This window comes from Zeugodacus cucurbitae, chromosome 4 (genome assembly GCF_028554725.1).
Source record: "Zeugodacus cucurbitae isolate PBARC_wt_2022May chromosome 4, idZeuCucr1.2, whole genome shotgun sequence".
Classification (NCBI taxonomy): Eukaryota; Metazoa; Arthropoda; class Insecta; order Diptera; family Tephritidae; genus Zeugodacus; species Zeugodacus cucurbitae.
Window position 1 is genome coordinate 48,859,390 of NC_071669.1, and position 21,344 is coordinate 48,880,733.

Consider the following 21,344-nt stretch of genomic DNA (forward strand, 5'->3'; position numbering starts at 1 on the left):
ATGTCGTACATATACTATGTGATTCTATGTGTGGGAATATTATAGGCGTATGACAATTTGTGGCGCAAACAATTTGCATAAACTTATTGACAATTGCTATTGATATTGACTTTTGATTTGCAAATAAAGATATTTGTTGGTGTAAAATTTATATGCAATTTGTTACTTAACGGCACATAGAAATCAAATAAAACCCACAGAGAATCAATTCTATTGATTAAGTAATGCGGAGTAATGAATATTTTAAATATACAAATGTATTGCAGTGCATGTATTGGGTGTGCATTGTGTGGCAGACACAAAGTGCTGTAGAAATAAATGTATTATTGTATGTATGTATTTATGCAAATGCTCAAATTTTATTGCTTATTGAGAATGCGAGAGTGAAAGGAGATGTTGAATGAATACATTATCGGATTGTTAGGGAAAGCTAGACGAATTGATTAAGTACTTATGGTAAAAACTATTATATTTAATTACTAGTATTATTAATTTAAATATGTATCTTTATTTTTAACCACATATACCCACTATATTCAACTAACTAATTTTAACAATTTTATCTCGACATAGACCTCAATTAATTTTGCTTAAAAAAGAGCTTTCACACAATGAAAGCTCCGTGGATGCTTTTGTCGGACACTAAGATTAATGTCTTCTCTAGAATATACAGCATCGTAGGCGATAAGCTGTGTTTCAATTGAGCTTTCACATCATGAAAGCTCCCTGGCAGCTTTTGTCGTGAGCTTTTGATTTACCGAACGACATCGATCTTTAGGAATGTTATTTTATTGTCTTTAGTTTTAGCTATAAAATTAATGGTAAATTATTCTGCCTTAACCTATTCACGCCTTGGTAATAAAAACACTTTTCAGTACGTTGCTAAAACAAAAAGGCCACTTAACACTGATTTACCGCCGCAAACGTGTATTACCGACAATTAAGGAGTTAATCGCCATTGCAAAATCACGTTGATTGACAATCGCGATTCTGCACATTCACGCTGTGTCAGAGTGATTAGCCGTTAAGCTGTCACTGCTGTGAGAGCGCTGAGACAGCTCCCACGCTTCCGGCATCGCATGCGGCAACTTGTTGCACATTTACGCCGTTTAGTGAGAGTCCAAATGTATGTAAGTATATTTGTAAAAATGTTGGTTTGTAACTATTAGACTGTTGGTATGGGCGCGCTGCAAGAATTCGCAATTTCTCGACGCACAGCGACTTGTAAACTGACCAATCAGCCAAGCAACGATCAAAGCAGTGCACACACACATTCACACACAGCGGATAATAAAAGCGTTGGAAAGAATGAAAATGAAAAGGTGCAAGTGACAGCTCGTAAAGAAGTCAAATAGCAACTGGTCGGTCGGCAATTCCGCCAGGGCGCTACTAAAGCAACTACGCGCTCGGACAAGTCAACTGCAGTGGAGCGTAGTCAATGTAACTGAAGCAAAGTCGGCTTACAAGCAGCACTCACACACATAAACACTGTAGTTTAAAAGTGCCGCCATAGAAGGCAACAGCAAAAACAACAACAGAGACTGTGATGACTTCAAGGTGACAATTGTTGTTAACAACAACGTACAAGAAACCACTCTCGCTCATATCCTGCTTCGGTGTGTGTCGCTGATGTTTTGTTGCAAGAATGAATGTGGCAGGCGGTGTGGCAAGGGTGAGAAGCGCAACACAGATTGGCGTCGTGGGTTCGTGCTTGCACATTTGGGTGCCTGTTTGCTTAGGCACTTGGGCAGTCAAAACTATGTCGCGCTGCTTCGTCGAAACACTAATTACCGCACATTCTGTAATTAAGATGCAACATTGTAGATGAACCCAAAGTTGCGTCAAAGCGCGTCGCACAAATACAAAAAAAACACTGCGCTTGAATTCTTTCACGACTTCGCCACGCTAAAGACTATAAACTTTAAATTTTGCTTAATTTATTTTAGTATTTAACTAAGTTTGTAGAGAGAAAAATTCTAAAAGCGACAGATTTGAAGGTCTCACAACTACAACTTCAATAGCACGAAAAATAAACGCCACTATGAAAGGTAATATGAGTGTAAGAGTGAGTAAATTAGTGACTTAAGTGTGTTTTAAGTAGGGAGTACGTTGATGTGGTTGAATATTTCGAAGCTTCGTTTTCATTTAATATGGAATTCAGTTTTTGTGCTAGTAAGTTCAAAGTATCTCTATCTTGAAACGTAGTGATTTGAACACTCATCTGGTATGAATCGTTTCAACTTGCATAAGAGATATATAAACTCCAACAGGATAACATTGTTGTTGCTTTTTGCATTTTCATACATAGCTTCCAAGAGAGCTAAAAAATAGCGTGTTGAAAAGTAACAAATGGAACAAACAACTCACATAAAATACTTGAACTGATATACTGAAATAGAGCTGCTCTGACGGCCACCGAAAGTTAATTTGTTTCAATGTTACTCTTAAATTCAAATATGTACATATATCGAATAAAAATCAAACACGAAGAAAAATGATAAACGAAAATTGAAAGAAAGAAAATTCATATTTTTTAAATAAACTTCATTTTGATTTTCTGTGAATAATCGCTGCAATATGCAATTATTTTGTTCTTCTTCAAAAATAAATTTTTATTCAGAAATTTTTGATTTCAAACTCTTGATTAAGTTATTTATGAGTTTGATTGTTATTTTTCTGGCATAATTGATGAATGCTTGGCAAATTAACAGAGTTTTTCTTCTTATTTTTCATCTTCTTGTTGAACTAATTAGCAGTTAAGACGAAATTTGATCAATATTTCATCAAAAACAATTGAGTTAAATTAGTAGGCGGACAAATGTGAATTTATGAGACACTAAAAATGCTTCCAAGAAGCTTGAAATTCATTTAAGTAATGGTAAAATATAAGAGAAATTATATGAAGAATTATTTTATTGGATGCTATGTTTTGCTTTCACACAATGAATGTCTCACGTAACCTCAAATCAAGTATACGGAAAGTTTTTTTACAAGCTACCAAAGTGGCTTATCTATATTATCACATATCTTTGCATATATAATATATTTTATGCAATCACATACTTTATTATTCAAAAATGCTCCCTTTTTTCACCACGCCAGTTAACCCATTTCATACCCACATCTCCTGAAACGTACCCCTTGTCAAATCGCGACCTCAGCAACACTCAACTGACAGCAACAAATTTTCCATAACAAAACAAAATGAAATGAAATGAAATAAAGTTTTCGGAAAACGACACAAAAGTATCCACAAAAAGTGTGAATGTCCCCAATCATGTCAAAATCATACAATCAGTGTAATTAACAAAGCCCCGACTCGGTTGATTGGTTGAGTAGCCCAACTACAACCATTCATTCATATATATTCAACTCCATCACACCCCTCAGCCATTTTGCACCTCAGCGGACACTTCATTTGTCGGTAACAGTTAACTTTCTATTGTTGTTAACATTTCGATGCTGTAATATCGATTTTTTTGTTTTTGATGCTTTTGACATTTGTACAGTAGCCTAATTTGTTATTATTGCTATTGTTGTTGTATATTCATTGATCTGTGTATATATTTTGGGTGTTAAATCGACTTTAACGTTTTGTTTTATATTCCACAAATGGTTTGTTGTTATTTTATTTTAATATTCATTCATTGCACACTTCCGCAACGCACACGTTGCAAAAGGGAGGTCTCTGCTGTAGCAGTGGGTAGTGAGTAGGGCCACAGGGTCGTCGCTGTCGCCACGCGCCACTCAACGACAATATAATCCACTTCGGCTTGTTATAACAGCATTTGTCGTGACAATGTTAGAACGATTTGTTGTTGTTTTTGTTGTTCCTGCTACTAGCGTGGATGCTGCAAATCACATTATTGTTGTTGTTTTGTTTTTATTGCTGCGGCGCTTATGGTGTCTACAAGCGGCCTTTTTGCTTTTGTTGCTGGCAATATAATAAATAAATCACAGCTTCAAAGTGTTCTTCTGTGTGCGTCTCGGCTTCGCTCATCAGCGCATTTGTTGTTGTCTCACCGTAGTCTGGCTGGCTCGGTTACCAAATTCTTTCAATTCGGAAGTATTTTGTGTGTTGTTGTTGCCGGTTTTTTGTAAGCCTTATTGATTTTTAGTGCTGTTTATCCTTATTATCATCTTGCTTCCTGTTTTGTTATTTGGCCTTTGGATGATTGTACTTCGACGGACTATCCAACTGGTCTCGTTCGCTTATATGTGTGTTGGAATGTCTCTTTTTATGCTGAGGAGCAAATAATTTCTCTAAAGATTAAGAAAGTGCGCACTTTACTGCTACAAACTCTTATAAATATTTTAAAAATGTTAATGTCATTGTTTTGATTGTTTTCATTGAGCTTTTCAAGGACCTAGCACTTCTCCTCTAAACGCTTCTAAAATACTTTAGTTTTGAAAACGGTATATATTTAAAGAGAAGGTTTCTGTTCATGTTATTATTTTAGAGAGAAAATTATTTGGATCTGAATCGTTTAATATAATTGTGAATTGAACTCATGACTTTTTAGTTCGGATGACTAGTATTGTACTCGAAGGACGTGTAGTTAATTACGTTTAGCTAATTATAATTTAATGTGGAGTGCTAAGATTGAAAAAGCTCATAGTCGAAAGTTCATTCAGAAGTTACCAAGTAAATGCTCAGCTCTCTTATCAGTTTTACATGAAAGCCTCTTTGTGCTCCTTTAATGATCTCATTGGTATTTGGTTCGGATACTTTGCTTTCTCATTATATTAAGTATACTGAATTGATTGGCATATAAATCAGAACTGTCCATAAAGCCACATAAAACAGTTGAATAAGGATCTGACTCACATAATACATGCATACTTATATGTATATCATCTACACCTGTAAATTTGCACGCACACAACGTCGGATTTCCTTAATTACCACAATTAGGGAAGAAAGATGTGTGTGTGCAGCAGCGGATTAGACATGCCATACCAACAATCCATATATACATATATATAACTGTCTATAAATGTGTCTGAGCGAATACGTTTTTGAGTGAGCGAGAAAGGTTGAGAAGTCAAATGGCAAAATGTGGCAAGTACCTTTGTGCTACAAATTATGCTTCAGCCAACACATATTTTATTAATGCAGACAAATATTTCCGTAACTAATTTATCAACGTAGCACGCAGCGCTCACAAAGAGCAAAGAAGGCATATATGCATTAAGAGAGCGGGGTAGCCGACGCCAATATTAGACTTGAGTTGATAGGTGCGCGACGACTTAACCGAGTCAACATGTGTATTAATTGCTTTGGCGTAACGAGGCACTGACCGACAGTGGCAAAGTGGTCATTAAATGTAAAAAAAAAATTTACAAAAACAACAAAAGAATGTGGAATACAGAGAACAAAGAAAAGCATAAAAATAAAGTTGAGTTGTTGCAATTTCATTGTGGCTTACACACTTTACCACAATTTGCGGCATAATGTGGCAGCAATTAAAATCAACAGCACATTGGAGCGGGCGAATTCAGAAATGCCGTTGAACAATTCTTCCACGGAACACGGATGATAGCTAGATAGAACCGTAAGCGTTGACTTGATGGGTGCTAGGTAAGCCTGAGGAGGAAAAGACACAGGAAGCGAGAGCATAAAGTAAGGTAAATTACTGTCTGCGCAGAAACGAAGATTCAACAAGTGCGCGAAGCACGAGAAAACAGTGTGTCTCGGAATGCGCGGTCGGGTATATACGTAGAGCTGTTAGAGCGCCTAATATTAGTTGCTTCGCCGGATAATTGCCGAGGAAGTGACTGCGAGTTATTAGACAAAGCTAAAATGGTGAAATGTGTGGGAGTTTTGCGTGGAAAAAAGTCAAATTAACACAATTGCGTGCCGAACGTGTTGGATATGTGCTCTCTAATTGAATGCAATTAATTTGTTTTACAATTAAATTAAAATTTTAATTATGATAAATTAATGGTTTGGTGCAATGACAGATGGTGCTGAGAAATGCCGTGAAACATGAAAGTAATTGTTTCATATTTCAAACGCTGAGGGCACTCTGTGCATGAGATAGAATTAAATAAAGAAGCTTAAGCGCCATAGTTGATGAGAAATATAATTAATTAGAACAAGAGTTGCTAAAAAATGGATTTTTTTATAACAGGTGGGGGGTTTAAGCTATTCCATATGAAAAGTACACTAGAAAGTTAGGTATTGTCTTTTGAGGAATGAGCGCCTTTAAAAAAAAATGAAGGGAGCCCAAATACAAAATCCAGTCAGTTGGTCGAATGCGTTTAGTATCCTCACATACAAGTTTTCTTTTGGAGATTTCTAAAATATTAATGAGAAAAATCTTGGATTTTGAATGTTTCAAAAAGTGTGCGTAATAATTTATCGATGTATCCATTGCAAAAACATTTAAACCTGTTTAGATATTTCGATTCTTAAATCATAAAGACGTTATTGAGAGGAGATTTATATATATTTACAGCTTAAACAATCTGCACTTTTTTATTTCTTTACTTTTTTATATTCGTTACCCTCCTTAGTTCAGTGAAGTGCACAGCCCACTTGCAACTGTACCTTGTTATGTGAATTCTACCCACTTTAAGCCGCTTCTACTCAGCTAAGCTGCTGTACAAATAAGTGCGACTTTTTGCCGTTATTCTCACTTATATTTCGCACATTTTTGTGAATTTTCAAAAAAATATAGCGCTAACTAAGCCATTTGCAGACATTTCGAGCTAAAAATTCAGCTGTGCTAAAAAGTATGCAACGAAATAATCATGAAATCCATGAGCAGGAAAAGGGATTTTGCTGAAAATCTAGACACGCCTACGGAGCAGCTGAGCTATATTTTCACAAAATACATTAACAAATAAATGCTTGCGTATCCCTGTGGTTGTTGGGAGTCTTCTGGTGCTGCAGCTTTAGAGGAGTAAAAGTGGAAAATATAGATAAAAAAGCAATGCAAGTGAGATATATAAAAAAGGATATGCATTTATACTACAATTCATGCATAAGGAAACCCGAATAAGGTAATAACGCGCTTATAGTTTGTGCACGAATGGGTTTCTTGCATGTTACGAATAATGTAAGAAATCGAATATGTGTCCATGTACTGGAAAATATATGCAATATAGAAAATGTATGCTATCTCCGAGTCTTGCATATTATTTCTCCTTTTTCTATGATTTATGTTTTTTCATATGAGACACACAGCAACGACATTAAAAACTCTGCTCCTAAAAATAAAAACCACTTTCTAATCCCAATTCAATTTTTTTTGAGCCAAATCATTGTTGATAAATTAATTTTATCACCAGCCAACATTTTCTAAACCACATAATTCAATGATTTAGATATCTGTATATAAATACCTAAAACCAACAACCAATTAATTCACATTTGTGAACCATAAATTTCTTACAACATGTATGTGTGTGTGTGTTGCAAGTTATAAACTTCATGCAGATCTACAAATATGAGTCTACTCACAATATGGCCATACTTAGGACGCCTGTTGCTTTACCAAACCAAACCAAAACTGAAGCTGGTGGAAAGACACACACCGGCGCTGGTTGCGCTCATAAATCAGACGGGGAGGTAAAAAATTTAATTCACCTGAACTTTATTGCTAGCTTGGGCATTCAATTTTCCACTTGCTGAAATTTGTTCGCTTGACTTTAGAAAACATACCTACATGTGTTTTAGCTTCAACATTCAAATATTTACAACTTATGTTGTGTTATATGTGTTTGTTTAAGTGATTATGCAGCATATTCGAGGCAGAGAAGTCATGACGATTTATGTCGTTCACGCCCAGTGCCTTTATGAATATATGTATTTTGTTTTCTACAGCCTTGCTTTATGTTCATACGTAGTTATGTTGAGTTATGTTATCCTATGTTATGTTACGTTATGTGTAGAATAAAGCATATTGGTCAAGGAATTGCACTACCAAGTCTTGGATTAAGTCACTTATAATTTTATAGCAATTAAGTAGCTTACACCGGAGCAAAGATCACCCAATAAGCAAAACAGAGATCTCGGAGCGATCGCTTATTGCGTTTTTACTATGTGTTATGATATGGAATATTCAGAAAAAGATAAGCTTTAATCTGCAGACAATGTCCTTAAATGACAAAACTGTTACACGAATCGCCTCAGGTAAAAAATCATATATCAAACTCTATTCGACCGATTTGGACCACATTTGTTACATCAATGACGTTCCTTCGGAATAATAAATATATAAATCAATAATTTATCATTAACTTACAAGATTTTATTTTTTATCATTAACCATTATTGTTAACATATCTGAGAGCTTACCTGGAAAGAGAGAAGTGGAAAAATTTCAATTAGTGATGAGCATAATTAAATTTGTAGCACATAAATGTAATTTCTGAATAAATAATAATAGTTTAGATATAAGTAGAGAATCATATTAGCTGTCATACTAATTTTGTATAATATTGAACTAAGAACTAGGGCTCTTAAAATTATTCGAATAACCGAAAATCGATTATTTGAATATCCGGTTTCTAACCGTTCGTATGAATATTAACCGATTAAGACTATTCGAATAGTTGTTCTGCTGCGAGTATTTGAATAAATGAAAATTGTTTGGTCTGCAAACCGAATTTTATTATTCGAATAATGCCCTAACCGGTTAATTCATTTAGTCGAATACCAAAAGATCTTCTTGGAACCTATCTGATTTGCTGGGTACCATAAGTGTATTTTTCGAAGTACTTGCTAACTACCAACTACTAACTATGACCATTCCGCATAAGTAATACAGTACCCAAAAGCGTTGAAGTTGAAGGTTGCCTTAATTATAGCGCTGCCACTTCGCGAAATGCGGCAAAGAGGCAATGGCAAATCAGTGCGATCATCTGAGCGGTGAATAATGTATAAAAAGCAACAACATATGAGTGTTAGTTGTTATTGTTTTTCTTACAACTCTAACTTCTTTCAACCAGATATATAAAATATTTAATGTCTACATATTATAGTTGTTATTGTAAATAACAACCGGTGCTAATTACCACATGTGAAGAAGCTTACACTAGTTAGTTTGCAAAAAGCGAGTAATTTATATGAAACGAACATATGTACATACAGACTCATGTATATATTTTAAAGCATTAATAAAAATGCCTGTATATGTATGAATGTTCGTCAATTGATGAATGACTGACAACAGCAGGTCAATAGCTTAGCTCTTAGCAGCGGCATTATTAGTCAGTCAAGTCAGTCAACTCTCGCAGATTAGCGAGATCACCGAGTTCCGGCACTACATGGCGTGATAAAAAGCGTACTCATACAAATATATACTTTTGTATATATTATACATAGATTTGTCTATTTGAGCAATCGTCAAAACGCGACCGGACGATTATCTATTAGAGAAGCTGCTCCAGCTCCAGAGTTCCTTCAGGCGCCAGCGATGTAAGTTCGCACGTTCGTGTGACGCGTTGATTTAAATTAATTAAGCAGAGAATTGCTGCCTGCGAAAATAGTGCAAAAATTAAATATATATTTAAGTGTGTATATAAAGCCATGAAATGTAGCGCGATAAGCCTTCATAGCCGGCGAGTTGTCGTTTCGTTTTTTATGAATGATTCGCGGTGCTTCCAACTTGTCTTCACATCTTGCTACATATTGAAGACATACAGACATATTTATGCAATTCTTGTGATTTCGAGTTCAAGTTTGGTTTGGCTTCATGTTTGGCAAGTCTTTTACATTGTGCTGCCTCATCTCTTCTGCTGCGGATGTGTTGTTGGGCGCGGACACGTCGGAATGCCAGTGGGGGTAGTACCACGACGCCACAGGCGCTGCTCAGGCTCAAAGCGTGCGCAATACATATGTATTTAAGGTATATATATACCAAACTATATACATAAGTATATATTTACAAACATATGACTATATATAAGGAAGTTTGTGTATGCCATCATGTTTGTGGAACCGGTTTCGTATTCTTAACTTGACTTTTGCCTCTCACTGTGGACAATGTTGACTGCTGCTCGGCTGAGTTGGTTACTTCTTCCACTGCTTCCTGCCTTATAAACTGTTGCTTGCATTATGAATATATATTTTTTGTTTTTGTTGTTATTTTACATTTTTCTTTTTACTTTTTGAGCCGCGTTGTTGCCCTTTGATACTCGCAGCCGACTGTTTGAGAAGTTTAATGTTACCCGTTTTTGGTTCCTTTTTGTTTTTGTTGTTTATATTGTTTTTATAATTTTGTTGCTTCGTTCTTTAGCCTTGCTGTTGTTGTAACTGATTTTTTTTATCAAAATATAAGCATATATACTCAGATATACTTGTGTTTAGCTTTACTGTGCAGCGCTCTTTCGTTTACGTCGGCTTTTTTCAAGTTGTTCAAATATTTTCGTAGAATTCTTTGAAGAAACAGCCTCTTTCACGTGAGACTAAGTACAAATCTTTTTCAAGGCTGACTAAGTTAAGAGGAGTTGCAACACATAACAAATTCAGAAAACGATAATAATAACAACAATGAAGAATTTGAGAGGCATAAAAGCGAACGGTGAAGAAATGAGAGAGGAGAAAAACAATAATGCATATTAAATGATACAAAAGAAAAAGTAGCAACGCACGAAAATCGAAAATTCTGAAGTTGCACAACTGTCCGACGAGATGAATCTTGAAGGTAATGACAATAACCGTCGCATTTGGCAAATTGTGCAACAAAAACTGCATTATAAGCTCGCATCCAATCGCGAGACAGAGCGCAGCCAAAGGCTAAAGGGAGCCGGAATGGCAGACAACACAAGTAACGAGTGGACATACTTAGGGATATGAGTGTTGGATATACGTATGTATATTAATACTTGCTAAAGGAAAAATATATTCAGATATTGTTTTGTACCTAAATATTGCCTGATTGTGGACTGCAGCGTTGTTCGCGCAAAGTTTAGCTGCCTCTGAAGTTCAAGTGACGACGCAGAGCAGCCTTGAAGACCAGTGAGAGCTAGTGAGTCCCAATTCAAGTACATACAAATGTTTATGCACGGCAGTTGAGAAGGCTTCCTTCTATGCGCGACAGTCCGGCAATCGAAGGCAGTCCTCTTGGCGGCATCGGCGGCATTTTCTCTGTGATGTGTATGCTTCAGTTGGCACATTCGAGTACGCTGGCCAATGTACTCACTCGACACGAGAAGTAAGGTGAAGAGCGATTGCGGCAGCGCAGAGAAGGTATGGATGTTGAAGGCTCGATTACGTAGGATTGCATGATATTTTGAAAAACTACCAACATTCGTACGCTTTGTACTTATGTATTTGCGGATATACTACTATATATAAAACAGGATAGGTGAGAGTTTGGTGAGGAGTTTATGATATAAACACTATGAAAGAGTCTTTGCTTATAAAAATAGTTTATTCTAAGAGATTATATAAAGATTATCAATTAAAACCAGTTTATTTAAGAAGAACTTCTTCTATATACCGAACCGACAATTTAGTTAAAACATATCACCACGTCGCGAATTTCAAGTTGCTATTAGGGAGCTTAAAGCTTTAGTGAGTTTACAGTGCTGCCTTAAATCATCTCAATGGTGCGAGAAGTCTTCTTTAACCTGCGGCACTAATAATATTCGAGATTATTTAACCTTCAAATTATTAAAAAGCCTCCATAAAATTTCGGGACCCCGATTTTGTTTTTATAACTTAAACCGAAATTGACTTACGGTAATGCTTTACTTACAATTTTATTATAAAATTTCGAGAAATGTTTAGGATTCCGAATTTTTTATTTTGAAATCCCTAAATTTCGAAATTTCGAAATTTTTAAACTGACTAAATGAAAATCTAGCTATCTTGGAAAAAATGGGTACTGAAAAATCCCAAAAATTTTATCTTGAATCCTGAAATGTTAAAATTGACCTAAATTGTTCCAAAATATATATGTGTATGTGTCACTATGCGACATAACTGGAAGCCAGTTTTTTAGTTAATACCCATTCGCAATCAATTATGGCATTAACTTATTGAATAGTGTTAACAAAGGAAGAATTACAAAAGAAATTTGACACCTGATAGTTTTTTATCATTATAAACCACTTTGCTCAAGTGTCAAAATGTTAAATGCGAAGTTGTGTCATTTAAATAAATGCGATATAGAAAAATATGTAAATATTTGATGATAAGTTTGTATGTATTCGTGCAGCGACAAAGAAACGCCTACAACGCACTAATGCGAACATTAAAACAGGTATTTTATACTCGTACAAAGGAACCTGTGTTTTGCAATTTTTCATAGATTATTTTGTTGTTGTTGTTGAGTTTTTGTGATTGTGGCAACAGTGCCAACATACAATACGCCACGAATTTATTGCTGCCACTCACTTTTCATTATTAATTTTACGTAAAATTATGCTAATCCATTGAAATATGATTATGGCAGTCAGACGTTGGAGCGCACACATAAAAACAGACATACTATCATTATATGAAATATTTATATGTGTGGTTATGGTTTTGTTTATGTGCTTGTGGCTGCGTGTCACCCTCTATCGACGAACAGGTCGCCTCTCATTGTTTGAATTTCGTATGTTGTTGTACTTCGTTTATTGTTGTTGTGGCTTTATTATTTATTTGCATTAGTGGGTGCTATGCTTTGTTGTTGTTGGTATTAAGATGAGCATTATAATCTTCTGCTGCTTTTATTAATCAATTTATTGTTGTTGTTGGGCAGCCATATATTTTGATTTAAAATTTTTTATTAAGGGAAATCCATTTGCCCTTGCAGCGCATTAGTTCCATAAAAAATATAATTTTTTGGTTAATTAGTGATAAAAAAGCTAAAACACCGCTAATGAAGTGCCAGCTGCTGATTATTGTTGTTGTTGCTTATTGACTATTCATGCTTGTGAATGGCTTAAATCAGAACCGCTGACCACTGCATGAAACGCCTAACGCAATTCGAGCAGTAAAAAAAAAACAACAACAAACATTATTTATGTAAATTAGTTTGAACTTAAAATCCAATCTGTTTTAGCTGAATTAACAAGCGATTAACAATGGCTATAAATTTCAATTGGACAGGGAAAAAAGGCCAACAAATATTTACAAAATTTAACAATATACATAGATACATATTTACAACAACAACTATGTAGATGTATATAATCACTACTTTACATATAGACCGTTAGTTAATATTACCACTAAAGCGCTAAAGTTAATTTCACTAATTGTAACGGTAAATTGTAATTGTAAAATATCGCAACAATTCCGTTATTTGTTTTTGCCTTTCCTTATAAATATTTTATTGTTTACCGAGCACTTGTAGTTGTTGTTGTTACCTTAAGTGCTCATTTACATTTGCTAGTTTTGCCAGTTTCCCTAATTTATCCAACATCAACAACAACCACTTTTACTAATTGCAACTTTTTGCAAATCCACTTAGCGCACACGACTCGAGCGGCGCTTGAAATGTGGGCTTTTAGCTTTTGGGGTGTTAAGTGGAAAATACAAAATTTTAATTAATGAAAATTCATAACGATTTCGCGGTTGCAATAGTAAAAATAAAATCAATTAAAGACTAAAAAAAGGTGGCAACACCGATAATGAAGTTACAATATTTTTTGGGAATTATAGTTTTCAATTAAACAATATATCGCCTATATCAGAAATATTGAAAGCATATTCTGTCCGAAAAAAACGGAAATACCTCACAATTATTGTTAAACCAACTACTCGTGCATTTACCGTAAATCCCAAACGTATTCGCCAGCATTAATTGTGTTGCAGTTAGTTAGCAACAACAACCACCAAAATTGCATGCAACACATTTATTGCAACAGTGGCAAATTCCAATTGTAAGGGGAAATTATTTCTGTTTTCTTGCAGCGTCTGTGTGGCAGTCGTTGTTGTGGCAAAAACTTTCGAGGCTTCCCAACAAGTAACAATAACATCAGCAATAGCTGTGGTGGCGTTTGGCTGGTTTCGGTGTAAGCGCATTTGCCAAAACGAAAAAAAAAAATACAAAAACAATAACAAAGGTGTTTAAATATTCTGGTGCATGTTGTTTGTTATTTTTGGTTACACAGTCAACCACCACAACCGTTGTAACTAATTTGCGCGCCAACAACAACAGCAACAATTAACTGAATGTCATAAATTTGGATGCAACATAAGGGGGAGTGGTTGGTGAAACGGGTGAGTTGGGGGGAGACGGGGAACTGTTCTTCTCATAATTTGATACATATGTGTATGTGTGCGCCTCATTTAAAATATGCAAATTTAATTTAAAAGATTGACTTGGAAGGGGCAGTGCCAGAACGTGCCATTTTTCCTTCAGCCATGCAACTCGATCGGTCGGTGGCTCAGCATTCCTTCGAGGCTCAAGCGCAGACTTCCGCCAACAACTCAGCATTGTTATTGTTGAGTGTTTAGTTAAACAGGCAACCGTTGTTTAGTTTTTGGCAGCGACGGCGCTTTACATAACAAGTCAACCACCCCAGACCCACTTCGCTCTAGCCGTCACTACCCACCTCCCTACCTTGACAGCAGTCGAAATTGCTCGTTTATTTGGAATGTTGTCGCGGTCCTTGCTCAAGCGCCCACCCAACAACTATAGATTTTCCAACAACACAACAATAATGCTGCTGACGTTTTTGCCGACACTCAGTCTGTACGAGAGGCTTCTTTGGTATTTGCATCCGAAATTGGAAATATGTTGTTGCTACAGATATATGTAGTTGTGGGATTGATGTTGTTGTTGTGATGAGTTTAAGTTTGCTTGCTGTTGTCGAGTGTGGGGTTGTTGGCGTTGAAATTGTGGATTTATATTGTTATACATATTTTGTCATACTCGTAATTGTTATTGTTGTTGAATTTGCTTTTCTACAGACTCGTGGACTGCTGCTGACAAGTTTTAAGTGGCCAATCTAATATTTGACAATAAGTTTAGCAATCATTGAGAGTTTCTGTGTTTTAACGACATTGCCAGAAATTGATTTCATTTTCATTTCCCTAGAAGTGATGATTCTTTGCGGCTTGAGTGGTTGGACTTAACGAGAGCTAATTGTCAACTATTGAGACTTCTGGTTTGAGACAATTCGGTTAGATAATTGATTACAGTATTAGCAGATGATGGTACCGTATATTGGGTCTTTTGGCTTGCAATAAGCATATCCAATAGGCACTGTTTGTTCGTCACTCTTGGCAAGTGATGATTAGATTTGATATTAATGACTCTCCAGTGGTAAGTGAAGTCAAGGAAACTGTAAATTAAAATTTTATTTAAACCCTGCTCTTACAGGGAATGTTCAGAATGTGACTGCTCGTTGGAAATTCAGGATTTATATTATCATTTAATTTAATAACAAAAATATCTACGTATTTTCATATATTTAAACATAAAAGTAGTTTTCGGGATTTTTTCTCTGTAGTCCCGAAATTTCGGAATTGATGATTTTTTCATTACATTTAGTTTCGATTGCCCCCCTAACCTTCAAAATTTGATTTCTCTATTTACGATTCTAAAAGTTAAAAATTTAAAAGAAAATGTTTACATACTATCGTTAATTACCCGTATACACATTCCCCGAAATAGATTAGATACATTTCATAATTAAGTTGCAAATATCTCATTAAAATAGTTTCTCAGAAGCCTCTTCACGGTTCACTTATAATATGTAATATCTTAATTAAAGCAGATATTTTCGAATTAACGCCACTGAAATGAATGAAATTTCAAAATATCTTCATCGCACCAATTTTCGTTTTCGTCATGGCCCTCAATTTGTTACGACGAAACTACAACAACACACTAGGAGGATACTAGTAATATGCGTCATTGCGTTTGCCAGAGTTTAATTAAGTAATCGAGTACGAGTATCGTGATTGATTCGTACAACAAAATAATAACACTGTCCAACAGCATTTTTGGAACAGAATAGCGACCCTATAATTCTGAAAGGGTATGTTGAGTAGATCATTTTTGTAGAACAAACTTATGGTCCAGCACGTCTCAGTTTTTTTTTTACAGTGGGTCAAAGTTTTCATTTTTTGGTCGAAGGGAGCATTATACTGTATGAAAAAATGTTGTAAGTTAATGTCTTAGAGAATTCTTATGGCCAGAGTTGTATGGTGGAATTGTATGAGGATTATTTTTGTGGCAGATCTTAGCCCTCTAACCGGTTTCTTTATGGGCCAATTTGACCTTTTGTTCGAGAGAATCAAAAAATATCCTTTAAAAAAGGACATTTAAGGATTAAAATATTCTACGAAAATGTTTGTCGGAAAATTTCAGTGGGGGTCACCAAAGACACCATTGTTGTAAATAAAGCTCTTTACGATTGATAAAAAAAATTATAATTTTGTTTTAATAGTAGTTTATTATATGTACATATTTATTTTTTTGCTTCAGCAGTAGTAGGACAATGGATTCAAGATTAAACTTAATATGCTTTCCTGTATTTAGCTTGACGTGAATGTTCCGAGGTGTCAAGGTTTCTGTACAAGCCCTATACGTATTCAGCAAGCATTACAGTTTGGGATTTCCCTTTGAATCTTTCTTCCAATACCTTTATATCCTGATTTCACCGTGTTTATCTGATACCGCTCCAAGGTTTTCTTTTAAAAAATTGAGATGAGAGTGCAGAAAATGCAGCTTTAGTGACATCTTAACGCCAATATTGTTTAAACCGATTAGCATGCTTTCAATATTTTCTGCATAGTTTTGTGCTTTTGAGTTTCCAAGGAATTCATATATAACCAGCTGCATAAAGTCAAATGCTGTCTTTTGCATTTCCGACAGATGACCATAAAATTCTTTATCTTGTAATATTTTCTTATATCGGGTCCAACGAGCATTCCTAGAAAAGGTAGTTTACATTAAATGAAATAATTATTATTTCTTAAAATCGTATTTTACCTTCTTTTAATTTTGCTGCAGATAATCTGGGGAAAATTGTTTGCATGCGTTTGAAAGCATATCCTTGTGAATTTAAGTTTTTAATAAAATTTTTCACTACGCCCAACTTAATATGCAGCGGTGGAAGTATGACCTTTTCTTTTGGGACAAGAGATTCATGGATTACATTTAAGTCACCAATAATATTTTCTTTACGTTCTTCGAAATATTTAATATGATAAAGGCTGCTGGTAGCACGTGAATCCCATTTACAAAGAAAGCACATATATTTTATATGTATGTGTAGGCGGTTGAGGCACCGGAACACCTTCACAGCGCACTTCTGGTAAAATGACATTATTTGTTGCTTCGTATGTCATTATCGCGTAGTGCCTTTGGCTTCTACCAAATTTGTAATTTACGCAGAAATAGCATGTATCTGATTTGTGATTTTCAGGTTCAATCCATATAATAGGCGCAGAAAAAGGCAGCGCCTTAGTACCGCCTTTGTAGAAAAGAAGATATGGTTCTTCAATTGTAAGGAATATCGTTCTTCTGCTTTGAAGGTGCGTAAAATGTCCACAAATAAAACAAAACCAATCTCTTAATTTGCAAACAGTATCCGCCATGCTTATTTAAGCTTTAATAGTTCTTTTTTTATATTAATTTTAATAAAAATCACACCCGATATGTACGGCTTAGTAAGTCAATTATGCTTAATTTTATCACACCCGATTTGTAAGTCACAGCTGTCTAGACGCGAGAACTCAGTGTATGGCCCGGCCGAACTTGACGACGTTTTCACCTATTTTGTATATGTTAGCGTGTAATTTTGCCAATTAATCGTAAAGAGCTTTATTTACAACAATGGTGTCTTTAGTGACCCCCACTGAAATTTTCCGCCAAAAATTTTCGTAGAATATTTTAATCCTTAAATGTCCTTTTTTAAAGGATATTTTTTGATTTTCTCGAAAAAAAGGTCAAATTGACCCATAAAGAAACCAGTTAGAGGATTAAGATCTTCCACAAAAATAATCCTGATACAATTCCACAATACAACTTTGACCATAAAAATTCTCTCAGACATTAACTTACAACATTTTTTTCATATAGTATAATGCTCCCTTCGACCAAAAAATGAAAACTTTGACCCACTGTAAAAAAAAACTCAGACGTGCTGGACCATAAGTTTGTTCTACAAAAATGATCTACTCAACATACCCTTTCAGAATTATAGGGTCGCTATTCTGTTCCATTCAAAAAGTCTTCATTTGTTGGACAGTGTAATTTGTTCAGATCTGTGGAGATAATGAATCAAAAGACCCTGTCGCCACTCATTCATAACTATGCTTCCATGGTGTGAAATCTTAATTTGCGTCGCCCTACAGACAGAGCGAGGGGTTTGTGTAGGACGGCAAAAATCAATTGCGTGGACATTGTTTTTGTTTTTGTAGCTCGTTCTTTTAATTATAAACTGCTTCAGAATATAACTATGAATAAGAATGTATATATATGTACATATATGTCTATGTAAATTTAGTAATTTGTTTGTCTGCTTACAATTTGTCCAAATATTTACTGAATATATTAGTGTTGTTGTTATTGCCTGTGCGCATTGCACTTTGTGATTGAGCGATTTCATTTGATTTTATTCGCCCATTAAGTGTAATTGACTTTGCTGTTGTTTCAAAAAATTTCGCTGAATAGTAAAACTGTCTGATGGGTAAACGAAGCGGGGGTACTTTGGCACGGCGGAATTTGAGTAGCGCTGCAGCTGTTTTGTAAATATTTAATTATTTGCTTGGGATTTGCGAAATTTTATAAACAAATGAACATATAAGATCATATGAAGTAATGGATTGTCTGTAAGCTTATGTAGTATATATGTATGTACATAACTATCAAGTTGAATAAACTAAATTCTTCAGTTAAACCTCTACGGGTTAATCTTTTCGAGAGATTTGGCAAAATCTTACTAATAAATCATTTTCATTCGTAAAACGTTGAAAAAAGTCGCCAGGCACTGTGGAAAAATTTTCTAGTCGGCGAGAGTTCAACAGGGTCTCAGTGTCTTTTTTAATTTTTGTGACCTTTGAACTAAGAAAAAAAGGTTAAAGGTTGTTAAAAGGTACTACTTCCTTTATCTATTTTTTCATTTGAAAACATGTACAATTATGTAAGATTGTATATCCCGAATCCAAAAAAGCTCCCAAAGCCGACTATGAAAGCATTACGAGTTTCTAGAGAAAAAGCTCAAAACATATTTGCATGACATCGCACCTTTTTCTTAAAAAAATTGTGTCTCTATCTAATTTAACATTAAAAGCAAGCAATTTGGGGTAATACGCAAGTCCAAATTAAAGCACATACAATTAATTTCCGAAAAGCTTTGTGTTGAATATTGATGGAATCACGTAGAAATAACAACAGAAACTAATTTCGTCCACTTGAAGATCATTGTCAACGGTGCTTTGTGCAAGTGCCAAATAAGCACATAAGCTACTATTTGTTGTTATTTTGCTTTTTGTTGGCTATACATTATCTAATAGTCGCGCCTTAACGCCTGCAATTAGCTGAACGATATTTCAACACATCCACACATACCCAGCAGAATTCCTCAATGATTTTCATTGAAAGGGCTACATTATCACACGCCACAGATCGACCAAATAGTTGTCAAAAAAAGTAAACAACAACAAAAGTACACAAAGTTCTTTTTGTTATGAGGTGAGCTAGTCTCCACAGCGGCTGCTCTTCTGCGGTACCTCATCTCTGCACTTAATCATAGCCGACAAATATCTTTGTTTTAACTGTATGTGTGTGTGTGTCAATGTTTGTTTTTTACAATATTAAATACAAATTTCTAGCGGAAATACATGATTCATGGACTCATTTATAACAAATGGCACCTCGAACCTGTTCAATATCGGGCTACAATTTTTTTGTTTTCCATTTTTTACACACTTTCATGGCTGAATGCGTGTATTTTTCGTGTAAATATGTGTGTCTAGATATGAAGAAGTACCTTGACGCATTAGCAGTCATCGCTCTTAAGCGCTACATTTCGGTTGAAAACTTCCATCATGTCCAAGAAAATAGAAAATGAGCAACAAATTCACTGATCGACAGGTATACATATATACACATACGCTTACATACGCTTAAATATGTATGTATTTATCTATTTGTAGGTGATTTAGTTTTCATCAGAAATGAAGAATGAAAAGTCACAGAACAAGACGCTGACAATGATGATTACTAGCTGTATGTATAGTACATACATACTATGTGTATATCCAGATATGCGATCGAGTTGGAAAATATGAGTGCAGAGTGTAATGTACACATACAACTACACTCATAAGACCCTCGGGTCCGTCATAGAGGTTTGTAACAAGCTAAACGGTAAATTCAAAAAGAATTGACTACCAAAGCAATCAAACAGCGAAAAATTAACAACTACAACAAAATATCACAAGAAATCCAAAAGCAGGCGCTTCACAGCGGCAACAACCTTCGAAGGTTATCAATGATGCTCAGGAAGACCCATACACACATACCTACAATTGGCGATATGTGGCAAGTTGTTGTTGTACCGAAGTAATTTTACAATTTGAAGGTAAAAGTGGAAATGCATCTTCAAGCCAACGCCAGTACATTGCACTCTGATACACAGAAAACTACTCGGCGGCTTTGTTAGAGCGTTTTCTTGTTGAACGTAGAAAATACCGATTTCTTGTAACAAAACCCCGAAAAGAAAACAACAAAGGCAAACAGTCAATTCATTTAAGTGTGGAAAATGTACAAAATCATCACCATTGAACGCAGCCAAAGCCAACATCAAGTAAGTATGAGCGCACTAATGACGTGTCTGCCGAAGAACAGCCACCAGCGTAGGGGTGGGTTGCATAGTGGGTTGTGTGTATACAAATTGGTTGTAAAAGTGGATAGTTAGCAATGGCACTAAATTGGCAAAACCAAAAATTTGATAAATATTAGTGAACTGTCATACCCATTAAATTGGTTGACATCAATTAAAAAATTCGCCAGAAAGTTTTAATTTTTTTGGTAATCACAATTCTTTTCATTGAAACTTATAATAAATATATTTTATTCTTGCCTCAAAAATTAAAAAAAAATATATATATAAATAGAAAATAGTTTTCTAACACGATTATAGGTATAGATTCGATAGTATTTATTTTAATTTATTTTTTAATATATCGAAAATAATTATTATATTGCATAATATTTTTTATGTAAAATTTTGGCTACACCATCATACAGTGATTTATCTGAACGATCTACTATGTATATGACTTTTCTATATATTTACTTTAAAAAATGTGATTCCATTCACCTCGATTCACTGTGCAACGGCCAAACAACCTGCGGCATTTCTGACGGCAACATTTTATTTATTTCAGCTCATATATTTTTGCTGCTGTTGTTTACTAATGCACAAAGAATGCATAT

The 21,344-nt window shown here is 35.0% G+C and overlaps 1 protein-coding gene and 1 long non-coding RNA gene across 3 annotated transcripts in view; one reads left to right on the forward strand and one right to left on the reverse strand.

Annotated features, from left to right (window-relative positions):
* The window catches only part of LOC105221165 (division abnormally delayed protein), a 301,758-nt gene that overhangs the window by 115,672 nt on the left and 164,742 nt on the right, over positions 1-21,344 (reverse strand). The gene's annotated exons all lie outside the window — the stretch shown is intronic.
* LOC128921800 (uncharacterized) lies at positions 1,100-20,196 on the forward strand. Its single transcript, XR_008471105.1, has 3 exons — positions 1,100-1,130; positions 19,880-19,997; positions 20,060-20,196. It is a non-coding gene; the product is annotated as an uncharacterized LOC128921800 (long non-coding RNA).